The sequence below is a fragment of the Macadamia integrifolia genome, chromosome 3, assembly GCF_013358625.1.
Source record: "Macadamia integrifolia cultivar HAES 741 chromosome 3, SCU_Mint_v3, whole genome shotgun sequence".
Taxonomy (NCBI): Eukaryota; Viridiplantae; Streptophyta; class Magnoliopsida; order Proteales; family Proteaceae; genus Macadamia; species Macadamia integrifolia.
This window is the reverse complement of record NC_056559.1, coordinates 7,552,270-7,562,402: the sequence shown is the minus strand read 5'-3', so window position 1 is coordinate 7,562,402 and position 10,133 is coordinate 7,552,270. Positions and strand designations below refer to the sequence as shown.

At 37.6% G+C, this 10,133-nt stretch overlaps 1 long non-coding RNA gene across 1 annotated transcript; it reads left to right on the top strand.

Annotated features, from left to right (window-relative positions):
- Positions 1–1,419: 1,419 nt before the first annotated feature.
- On the top strand, positions 1,420–5,444 carry LOC122073018. The gene is made up of 2 exons (XR_006138626.1): positions 1,420–1,747; positions 4,971–5,444. It is a non-coding gene; the product is annotated as an uncharacterized LOC122073018 (long non-coding RNA).
- The last annotated feature ends 4,689 nt before the right edge of the window (positions 5,445–10,133 follow it).

Here is a 10,133-nt window from a genome sequence, read left to right as displayed (position 1 = left end):
AGAACTTAAATTTCTTCTCTACATTATGAGAGTGTTCTCTTTGGTACTCATGTCCTTGGGGTTTGATCCTAAAGATGATTATCTGATAGATTGTGGATCACCCACCCATACGATGGTGATGGATAGTGTTTTCGTTGCTGACACTATTTATTATGATTTTATTCCTTAATAATGTGAAGAAAACAATATTTCTCTTTTTCTTCCTATTTTAAGGTTTCTTTTACTCTCTCTCTCTCTCTCTCTCCCTCTCATTTCCTCTCCTTTTCCCCCCATCTTGGTTTAGGTTTTAGGATGTTTATAGTTATAAATATGTGACGTATTTCTTATGACCTCAATATTTTCCCAGGTCGATGGCTTAATTAGTTCAGATTAGGCCCAAGGAGAATGACCTGAGTAATCTTTAGTGTTGTATGATGTTAGCGTTGACTATGTTAAATTTAACTGTGATATTATACTTACATAATTGCTTAAAGCCCAAAACAGGTTACGTCTTGGGGTTTCTTTCTCGACTGATTAAATGTTATTGTACCTACATGATTGGATGATTAAATGAAATTGTGTGTTTTCTGTTGAATGATCATAGTATGAAAATGTGGTTTGGCATTGTCTCAAGTTTCTTGGCATCCAATCAATAATTGCTTCTCCGAAAGTGAGGTGAACTCTATAATTAGATACTTTAAATAATTATTTTTTTCTTTCCAATTTAGACTGAAATAGATTGAGGCTTTCAAAAATTTGCATTAGTTAATTTTACAAAGGATAATTTTTAGAATGCATTAAGATTGTAGTAAACATTTAATTTCTCTGTGACCTGACAAATGCTCACACGTGCATTTGCACGTGTCAGTCTTACTAGTATATACATATATATATATAGAGAGAGAGAGAGAGAGAGGGAGAGAGAGATAGAGAGAGCTCTCCCCCCTTAGGAAATAACCCCCATACCCTTTGCATCCCAACCCCCCATTGGTCAGCATGCCCAACCTCCTCCCTTAAACTTATTGTTCATCTTCATGGGTTGGAATGGTCCTTGAATTTTATAGATTTTTTGAGTTAGGACATATTTTGATCGATTCTTAATCTTGATGGATCCAAATTGTCTTTTAACAATGGTCTATTTGACCACCAAATCCTGTGGGTTAAGAGATTCTCTCTTCATCATAAACTAATCATCATTGTCTCTCAACAATAGAACGAAATTCAAAGTTCCGAACAGAATATGTTAGCCACGTGTATGGCAGGAAAGTTCTAATGGGTCCATTCCAGTGAGAACCAAATCCGTCCCAATCAATGCGAAAAACCGCATTGGATCCGGTCCAACCGGACAAAGGCCACGTGGCATATCCTAAGAAGGTAATTGGACAGACACTGTTCATTGTCCGTGAATTGAATTTTAACCAACTCCAGAGCGCGCGGGAGAGGAGAGGGAGGAAGGGAGGAAATGGAGGGACCGCCATTACGGAATGCCGAGTTAGTTTCTGCTAACCCTAGAGATTCGGTTTCTCTCTCTTCTGCTAAGTTTCTATTTATTCTCTTCCTATTTATCTTCCTTTTTCTCCTTCTGGGCATTAAGGAGGGTGAGGGCGCGGGGTTCAGTGAGAGAAATCTCCTCTGATCTTTCAGTCTCCCTCTCCCTCTCTTCAGGCGAGGAGTATGGAGTGGTGGGATAAGGTGGTGTTTCCCTGGATGAGAGCATTGAGGAGAGTCTGGAGCGACGTCGCTACCGGTCTTGGTATTCATAAGAGGGGTAATGTTATTTCCTCCTACCTTTCTTTTCCTCTTTGATTTGATTTTGGATTCCAATTTCTGATTCCAATTCTTAAGAGCTAAAGGCATGTTCATGGCCAGAATTTACCCTCTGAGAAAAGGTCAAAAGAAACCAATCCAATCCTTCATTCCCTGATTATTAGCTACTACAAGTATTAGATGTTTGAAGCCCTCTTAATAGTTAGAGATTCAAGATAGGATTTCTCATTGAAATAGAAAAAAAATTGAAGAAAATGGGAAGAGATGGGTAGTCTTTTGTTAATTGTTGATTAGTTATCTTGTGAATTCAAAGCCTGAAGCTAAAATTAAGCATTATAATGATGTTAATCGCAAGTTAGGTACTGAGGATTCTGAGAAAGATGTCTACATAAATGGTTGAATGATGAAGAAGAAAATAATAACCCAGATCACATTGGATGCATCTGAGGGTTTGGTCAAAGATGGGGAGATTAAAAGAAATGTGGAAGAACATTTTTCAGAAGTTATTAAATGAAAAAAAAATAAAAAGAAAAAGAAAAAAGGGAGGTATCAATTCTAGAAAGAAAACGCAAATGATATGTATCTTTGTAGAATTAGGTAGTCAAAATCAAAGAAACTTCCAGAAACATCTTGATAGATATTTTGAATGAATTTTAGAGTCCTGTCGGCATTCAGTTTTTTTTCTGGGTTTACCTACTGTTATTGGCTGGTTGCATACACTGATATCAGTACCTAAATCAATATTTTGTTTGAATTTGATTAGTGATCTAAGTGGGGTTGGGTAGTTCCTGTCTAGCCATACATTACAGAGACTATTGGTTTGGTATTGGAACATTGGAAGCTTGAATGTATGGGTATAATTAATGACTTCAGGGTGTGTTTTGGAAAACTGTAAAGGCTAGATGGCTATTTAGGCCATAATATAAAACAAAAAGAAGTGAAAAACAGTAGTATAGCATCAAGCTTTCATATTACATCCATATGAACAGAGAGGGTAATGTAGGACTAAATTGGACACCCAATTAGACCCAAAACTGCAGGAACTTTTAAAACAAAGAACAACCAAAACCAACCCCAACCAAGTATCAGAAATTAACTTCAGCGACAACCCAGAAACAGTACTGAACCCACAGAACAGCAACACAGGGATTAAACAAACCAGTAGCAGTTTAGAACTAATCCAAAGACTATTAAAGTGGCAAGAGTCTTCAGAAATCAGAACAGATATTCAGCAGTAAAGCAGGTTATTGATCTCAAGAGAATAACAAGAGTCCATTCCAACAATGATTCTTAGGACTAAACCAGGAACAGATGGGAGTCCGTTTAGAATTAAGTTAACAGAATATTAAGAACAGCAGTCCAGAAAACACAATTTAAACCAGCAGAACCAGAATGCAGAAAATAGAAACTTCAGTTCACTAAAAGACAAAAATCTGGAGATTTCTAATTTCTCATCAATGGCCGAGCAGAATCAGCCAATATTTGGGTCGATCCTCACTAGTATGGGGAGGAACCTTCGATCAAAAAACTGGACTAATCGGATACTCAGATCTGGTCATTCCAGCAGCGATAGATGCTCTGTTTTGCAAATTTTTCTGGGCAGCAGAGTGATAGATTATGTTAAGTTTGTTTCGAATTCTTGACCCGTTTTGAAGATTGACCTGATCCAACATATTTTGGTGGCGACCCGAATTGGACATTTTCTGAGATCTGTGATGGAAGCAGAGGGGTTGTTCGACCGGATCGACCCGCGATTTGGAGTATATATAATGTACTGTTGCTTGTTGAGAAAGTCATTGTATTCCAGGGTTTTCATGTAGCTATGGTTTCAGGACGAGTTTTTTCTCGCCGCTGCTAGGGTGCAATTTCTCTTCTGCATAGTGAATCATCTTCTTCTTCGCCCAAGGACGTACCACACCACCCTGGTGTGTGAACCTCGTTAAATCTCTTTGTCGTACGGATCTATTGTCTCTTTATTATTCGTGTTTCTTGGTGTTTGATCTTACAGATTACATACCTGGTTTTGCAGCCCTAATAAGTCTTGAAAGAGATAAAAACTTAAGAGAATAATACTTGAAGTAGACCTCCTGGACTTCACGCTGCAAGGAGTCAATTGGATCAAACACCAATTCCTTCAGCCTTGATCAAACACAAGACAACTCTTCATGAAGAAGACAATAGCAACAACCATTATTTTTTTATCAAAATCATTCTAGGTTTTTAGGAGCCTCCTCTTCTTTATTTATAATGTTAATGGGGGGAGGGAATTACAAAATAGAAGGTTCCTCAAAAAGGAAACCAAATATTCTCCTAATACAATAGTTACTAAAACAAACTAACTGAAATTAGAAACTAATTGAAAAAGGAAACTAACTACTAATTACTTGATTCAATCAATAACTTGACTCCTAAGGAAACAAATATAACTCAAATCAAGCCCAATTAAAAAGGAAACTAATGAAAATGGAAACTAACTGGTAATCCCGTACTCAATCTTAGAGCCCCCCTTTTAGACTCATAAAAGTGGTCTATTACACTCAAAACACATGGGATCAAAGGCCTAACATGTATGAAACCCAACCTTAGGCTTATTCCTAATAAAACAAGCCTATTTTGGTAATTAATCTGCATCAGAGGGTAAACATTTTTTTTTTTCACTCACTTGGGAACAAACACTTGGATCAAGATTTCATATTACATCCAAACTGAACAAAGATGTCTCTTTACTTTAATCGATAATCAGTATGATATCTGCTAAAAATATTTAGCCACTTGTCGTGATTGTGATGACAAATGAGGAAAAAAAAAAAGTCCCAAATGACTAATTCTTGTAAACACCTCGTTTAATCCCAAAAGTAAGCACCATCAATCAACTCGAAATTGGTCCCATGTCATACTACCATGCAGAGCCTGAAAGCAAATATCCACCCCCTCCCAACACTGCCATAAAAAGTAAATTTAAAAAAGAGCAGTTGCATGTGGGAATCACATGGTGGAAATCTGCCCATTTCTTGAATTTTCTGTCACTCTTTCAGATTTCCATCACTAGAAAGCCAGAATTGAATTTGAATATATGCAGCCTGGATACAGTACCAATAAGTGGAACAACCCTAAAATTAAAGAGCCAGTTGTTTTAGGAGGTAATTAACATTTTGTAGTTATAATCATTTGTTTGTCACTAATTTGTGTTTTTACATGGGATCATGTGTTGGGGAATGAGACAGAGCTATTGCAACTCCGCCAAGCTGTACAAAAATGTGAGTCTGAAGATGTGCATGTGATGTGGGAGATGCTGAAGAGGACGGACACTGAGGTTGCTCAATCTACGACCAAGAAACCTAAGAGGGCCCTTTTGAAAGTTTTCATGTGGGCCAAAAGTGCTCCCCGACTCTGCCATGCCTTCTGATTCAACAGCTGATTATCATCTAATAGTTTGCTGAGTTTCTTTCACCCGCTTTCAACGTTAATGCTGATGACAGATTTCCCAGCACAAAGGATAGAAAGAGGAAGATATGATATTACCCTTTTGTTTGGGTCATCACTTGTAGATTTCATCCCATCCCCACCTCATGAGATTCTTTTGCGTTGTTCTTATGTATGATCACCAGCATACATAGATTTTGGATATGTTCCTCCTCTTTGTTTCTATCTATATACATAACATATATTGAACCAAGGGTTTTGGTTTGAAAGAGTTACTCATGGTGCATTTGACAATATATCCTATATCTTCTGAAAGCAAATAGGTCAAGACCTTTACCTGAAAAAAGAAATAGATTGATCATGAAGTACCTTCAGTCATGCCTAACACATATGATATAAGATGGAGTTTAGTTGAGCAAGGCCCCTTGTGCCAGCACTTGGCACTTATGCTCCTGCAGTTCTTACTTGGCAGAAACAATGGATGAAGTTTCCGCAGCTTCTTTTGCCTTTACTTGCTGTGGATTTTGTAGAAAGCATTCTACCTTGCGTAAATTAGAATCATTTCATCCCTGCACAACTAAACAGTCAATCTGAGGCCTCAGGAATTCAGAAACAGTTCTTACTTCTACATTTTTCATTATCTAAACTTAAATTTCTGAATCTATCTGAACCAAACAGATTAGTAGAATGTAATGTGTAAACACATCCTGTTTGTAAGGATGGTAGAAGTATTACCTTCCAGACTGATGGAGCAGGTATCTTGTTATCTCTGAGGCTCTGGAGGTAAAATTGCAAGCTGATATAGGCAAGTGAACCATCTGAAACACAATTTGAAGAACTAATCCCAAAGTAATTGGTTTAACAAAGGGACTATCCATTAACTATGGCTGGTAATTTGTCCACTGCATAACCCTATAGGACTGGTTATTTGATCCAATATGTGATTACTGCTTGAACATGTTCATGCCTAATGAAAGGAGAGTTTCCTGCACTTTGTGTAGGAAAAGTACAGCCATCAATGGCCATAAATGTCTGCCCCCTATTCACGAATAGGCCCATTGTTGTCTTGTGGAACCCTTTTTCATGTCCAGTCTACCTTTTGCCATGTCGATGTACAAGATTTTGTGGCATGTTAAACATCCATTAGATGTGCATTCAACAAATCAAATGAAGATAATCTTGCACCGGGTTTTGCCCCCTTTTTTTTTTTTTCTTTTTTCAACAGTTGCAATTATTTAAAGAATTGACAATTCCAAACAATTTGCACAGCACTAAAACAACATATGAAGAATGTCAGATTGATCTGTAAGGTTAAGGGGACGAATTAAGTGTAGGTGAATGTCTTCCTTAAAGAGGGTTGGCAGCAGCATAGTTTTATCATAATGATATTAATAGCAATAAAAACGTACAATAGCAGTGTAAAGGGAAACCTGTCATTTAGAGAAGAGAACATCCCGCACCTATCCCTGACCCCTGGAATTGACGCTTTTACGGACAGGCAATCTCTTTGAGTGGTCTTGGACAAAGGAGTTGATCATCGTGGGATCACAATTGATCAGTCCTGGTAATAAGAGAACATAGCTATTATAAAACAACGAAAAATAAAAAGAACAAATAATTTTTTGGCGCAAGTTTTTCGTACCCAAGGGTGAAGAGAGAATCTCTCATCCATCATGACATGAACCTGTGGTTGGACATGTAGGGATAGTGAGTCTCATCATTACCTCCTTCACCCTATCATCGAAGATCCTATGTACCCTTCCTCGATTGAATCAAAGGGTCAAATCTTGTGGCTGAAGAGATTCTCTCCCTTCACCATGGCGAAGGAGAACTTGGATAATCCATGGCTCCTTGTTCTGCTGAAAAAAACAGACTAAAATCCATGGTAGGCATCCTCCTGCTTCCTGTGCTTCGCAATTTGGCTAATATAGGGCCATGATTATGGCCACAAAGCCTGATGAAGGGGACAGCAGTAGACCTAAGTGAGATTTTTTGGTGGGGAAATGAGTAGATCTGAGAATTGTTCACAAGGAGTAGCCAGATATGTGTCAAAAAATTAATGTCCATTCTATTTCACTAATGGGGACTTGGGGAAGAATTAAGAAGTAAGCACCCCAAAGGGGAGTAAGTAAAACCCTCTGTACAAGCTCATTCTGAAAATGATTTACCTTGAATTACATACGTTGGTTTATGTTAAGGATTGAGGGTTGCCTCCTCAAAAACAGAAACCCATAGTGTACATGAACAGCAGTACCTTCAATTTACAACCAACAGGAAGTGAACTAGATTCACAAAAATGATTCTCCAGATGTGGAAAACAGAAAGAAATCTCTGTTTATCTCCTGCTATCCTATAGGGACCAAAAAGAGTACAGTGAAGGACTTTTAGAACAGTGTTAACTTTTTAGGTCTACCATACAGTCATAAGCATATACAGGAGGAAATGCAGATCTGAGAACCCCCCCCCCCTTTTTTTCGTGGAGTGAAAACCATGAAAGCACAGCACCTGATTGGATCAAATTCAAAACCAACAATTCCAAGTAGAATAGTCTCAAAACTACATGATTTTGATGCTCAGTTGGTTACTAATTAAATATTTCACTTTTGCCCCACACCAGCAGGAAATATATAAACCAACATATGAATGTAAACAACTAGATGCTGCAACTTACCAAAGCATGTTTCCTCTGAACAAAACACAAAAACTACATAATCATTTTCATCAAGAACTGGATCTAAATGAGTATGTCATGACCATAAAAACAGAATTGAGAATTTTAGAGGAATGAGTAGGCATCTCCACTCTTTATTCTTTTTCCATTAAATCCTTCACAGATCTATCATCAATTTGAAAGTGGTAGGTAAAACAGTGAAGCTTCATTTCTTGTTACTTGCTCTGTAGCGAATAACTAACCTTCTACGATGATCAAAATTAACCAGAGAAACAGTTAAAATCTGAGAGTATAGGCAAAGTGTTCAATGTGGCCACCTTAAAGAACCTCTACAAAAGTTTCTTCCCTGATAATTTTTTGAGGTTTAACAATACTCTAGAAATAACCATGATAAAATAATTATTGTTAGTCAACCCGTCCTCCTCCCCCCCCCCCCCCCCAAAAAAAAAAGGATAACTGGATCATATAAACTGAAATTCTCAACCAAATAGAAACCACAATCTCACCAAAAGATTGAATCCTTACCCAAGACCGAGGCAACCTCCCTCCCCCCAAAAAAAAGACAAAAAAATGAATTAATCAAAACTTCCAACAAAAAAAAAAAGACGACATCAAAGCTTTTCTTTTGAACTCATTAATGGATTTAATTAATGGAGGCAATGGGTAGGGTACCATTGGATAAGGATTTCCCTTGCCCTTACCCAGCAGGTAAACAAGCTATAGGTAAATTCCCAATAATCAGCAGGTAACAGGTAAGGTGGGTAAAGGATCATCGATGGCAAACTATTGTACTGTTACAGTTTTTGGGCTCAATGAATGGGGATTTCAAAATCAGCTGTAGGTTATGGAATTATGGCCTATAGATTACGCACGCATGAATAAATATGGGTTATGGGCCTGTGGAATGGGCTATAGGCGTGTATAGTATATATATATATTCAATTAAATCACATATATAAAATTACCTATTTGTCCCCTACCTAGAAGGGTAAATGGGAAGAGTATGACCCCTATCCCTATCCCTATGCCTCCCCATTTTCTTATAGGGTAAGAAATACATACCCTTTCTCCCCAAACTAGGGTCGAGCAAGGCAGATAAGCAGCTACCTGTTGCCAGCCCTAGGTTTCACATTGACCAAAATAGGAAAACAAAAAGGAAAAGGGAAGATGATTGAGAAACATACACAATCATTGCAAGACCTCAGATCTGCAGAAGGAATTAGATCAAACAAAATGCTGAAAGAGGCTAAGGTATATATGTTGAAACGTAAACCTTTTCACTTCAATTATCCAGCTAATAGATATCATAAAATAGAAGCAAATGCAAATCAAAAGAATGGGGACCAGAAATCCTATGCATAGGTGCACACCTTTAATGCTGTGTAGAAAAAAAGTACGCAATGAAAAGAGAAAAAAAGGATGTTAGAATCCAAAAAAAGAAAATCTCATCCTGAGAAGAATGATTTTGCTTGCAGTTTCTCCAAGGTAGGGGTTTATCCAAGAGATGGATTTAATTGAGTTCCTCACAGGTGGAGTTCAACAAGGAGACGGTTTCATTTTCCCAGAATAGGAATGAGAAGAGAAACTATTTTAACCTACAATCTATCACAATCTAATGGACCTTTTTACTCAACCCATGCCCACGAACCTAGCTTTATGTTGGTAGGGAAAAAAAAAAGAAAAAACACCCAATCCAAGGGTTAGAAACTATGCCACAGCCTTCACTTTTTCCCTGCACAAGCAGGTTAACAGATGAACCAAAATAGATACAACAGCAATATACATATAAAAAGCTAGACAAAGAAACTTACCTGAGCATAGGTTCCTCATATAACAAAACAATGTTGCCAATCTTGTAGGCCCTTCAAGAGTTCAAGTAGATGCCATCAAAGTAAAATAGGGAACGATAAATTCATCATTCTGGTTGAAGTTAACAAAGTAATACTTTGGTAACCTAAAAGGAATTACCAAATGATTTTAATAAGGACCAAAGCTAAATGAGTATGTCATGACCATACAAACAGAATCGACAGCTTCAGATGTAGTAAATCAAAATTTTCACTCGTAACTCTATTGATTTTTCCCTTGGAATTCCTTGCAGATTCAGCTTCAACTTGACAAGCTACTATTAGTAACTCTTCATCTACAATTATGGGAAGTAAAAAAAGGTTAAGGGTGAACTAAGTAGAAAGTGAAGCTTCTTTTCTTGTTACCAGCCTTGTAGTGAAAAATTTGCAAGGTTAAGAAACTATGGCAACTCGCTCATAAGAAAATGGGGGGTGGGGGGGGGGGG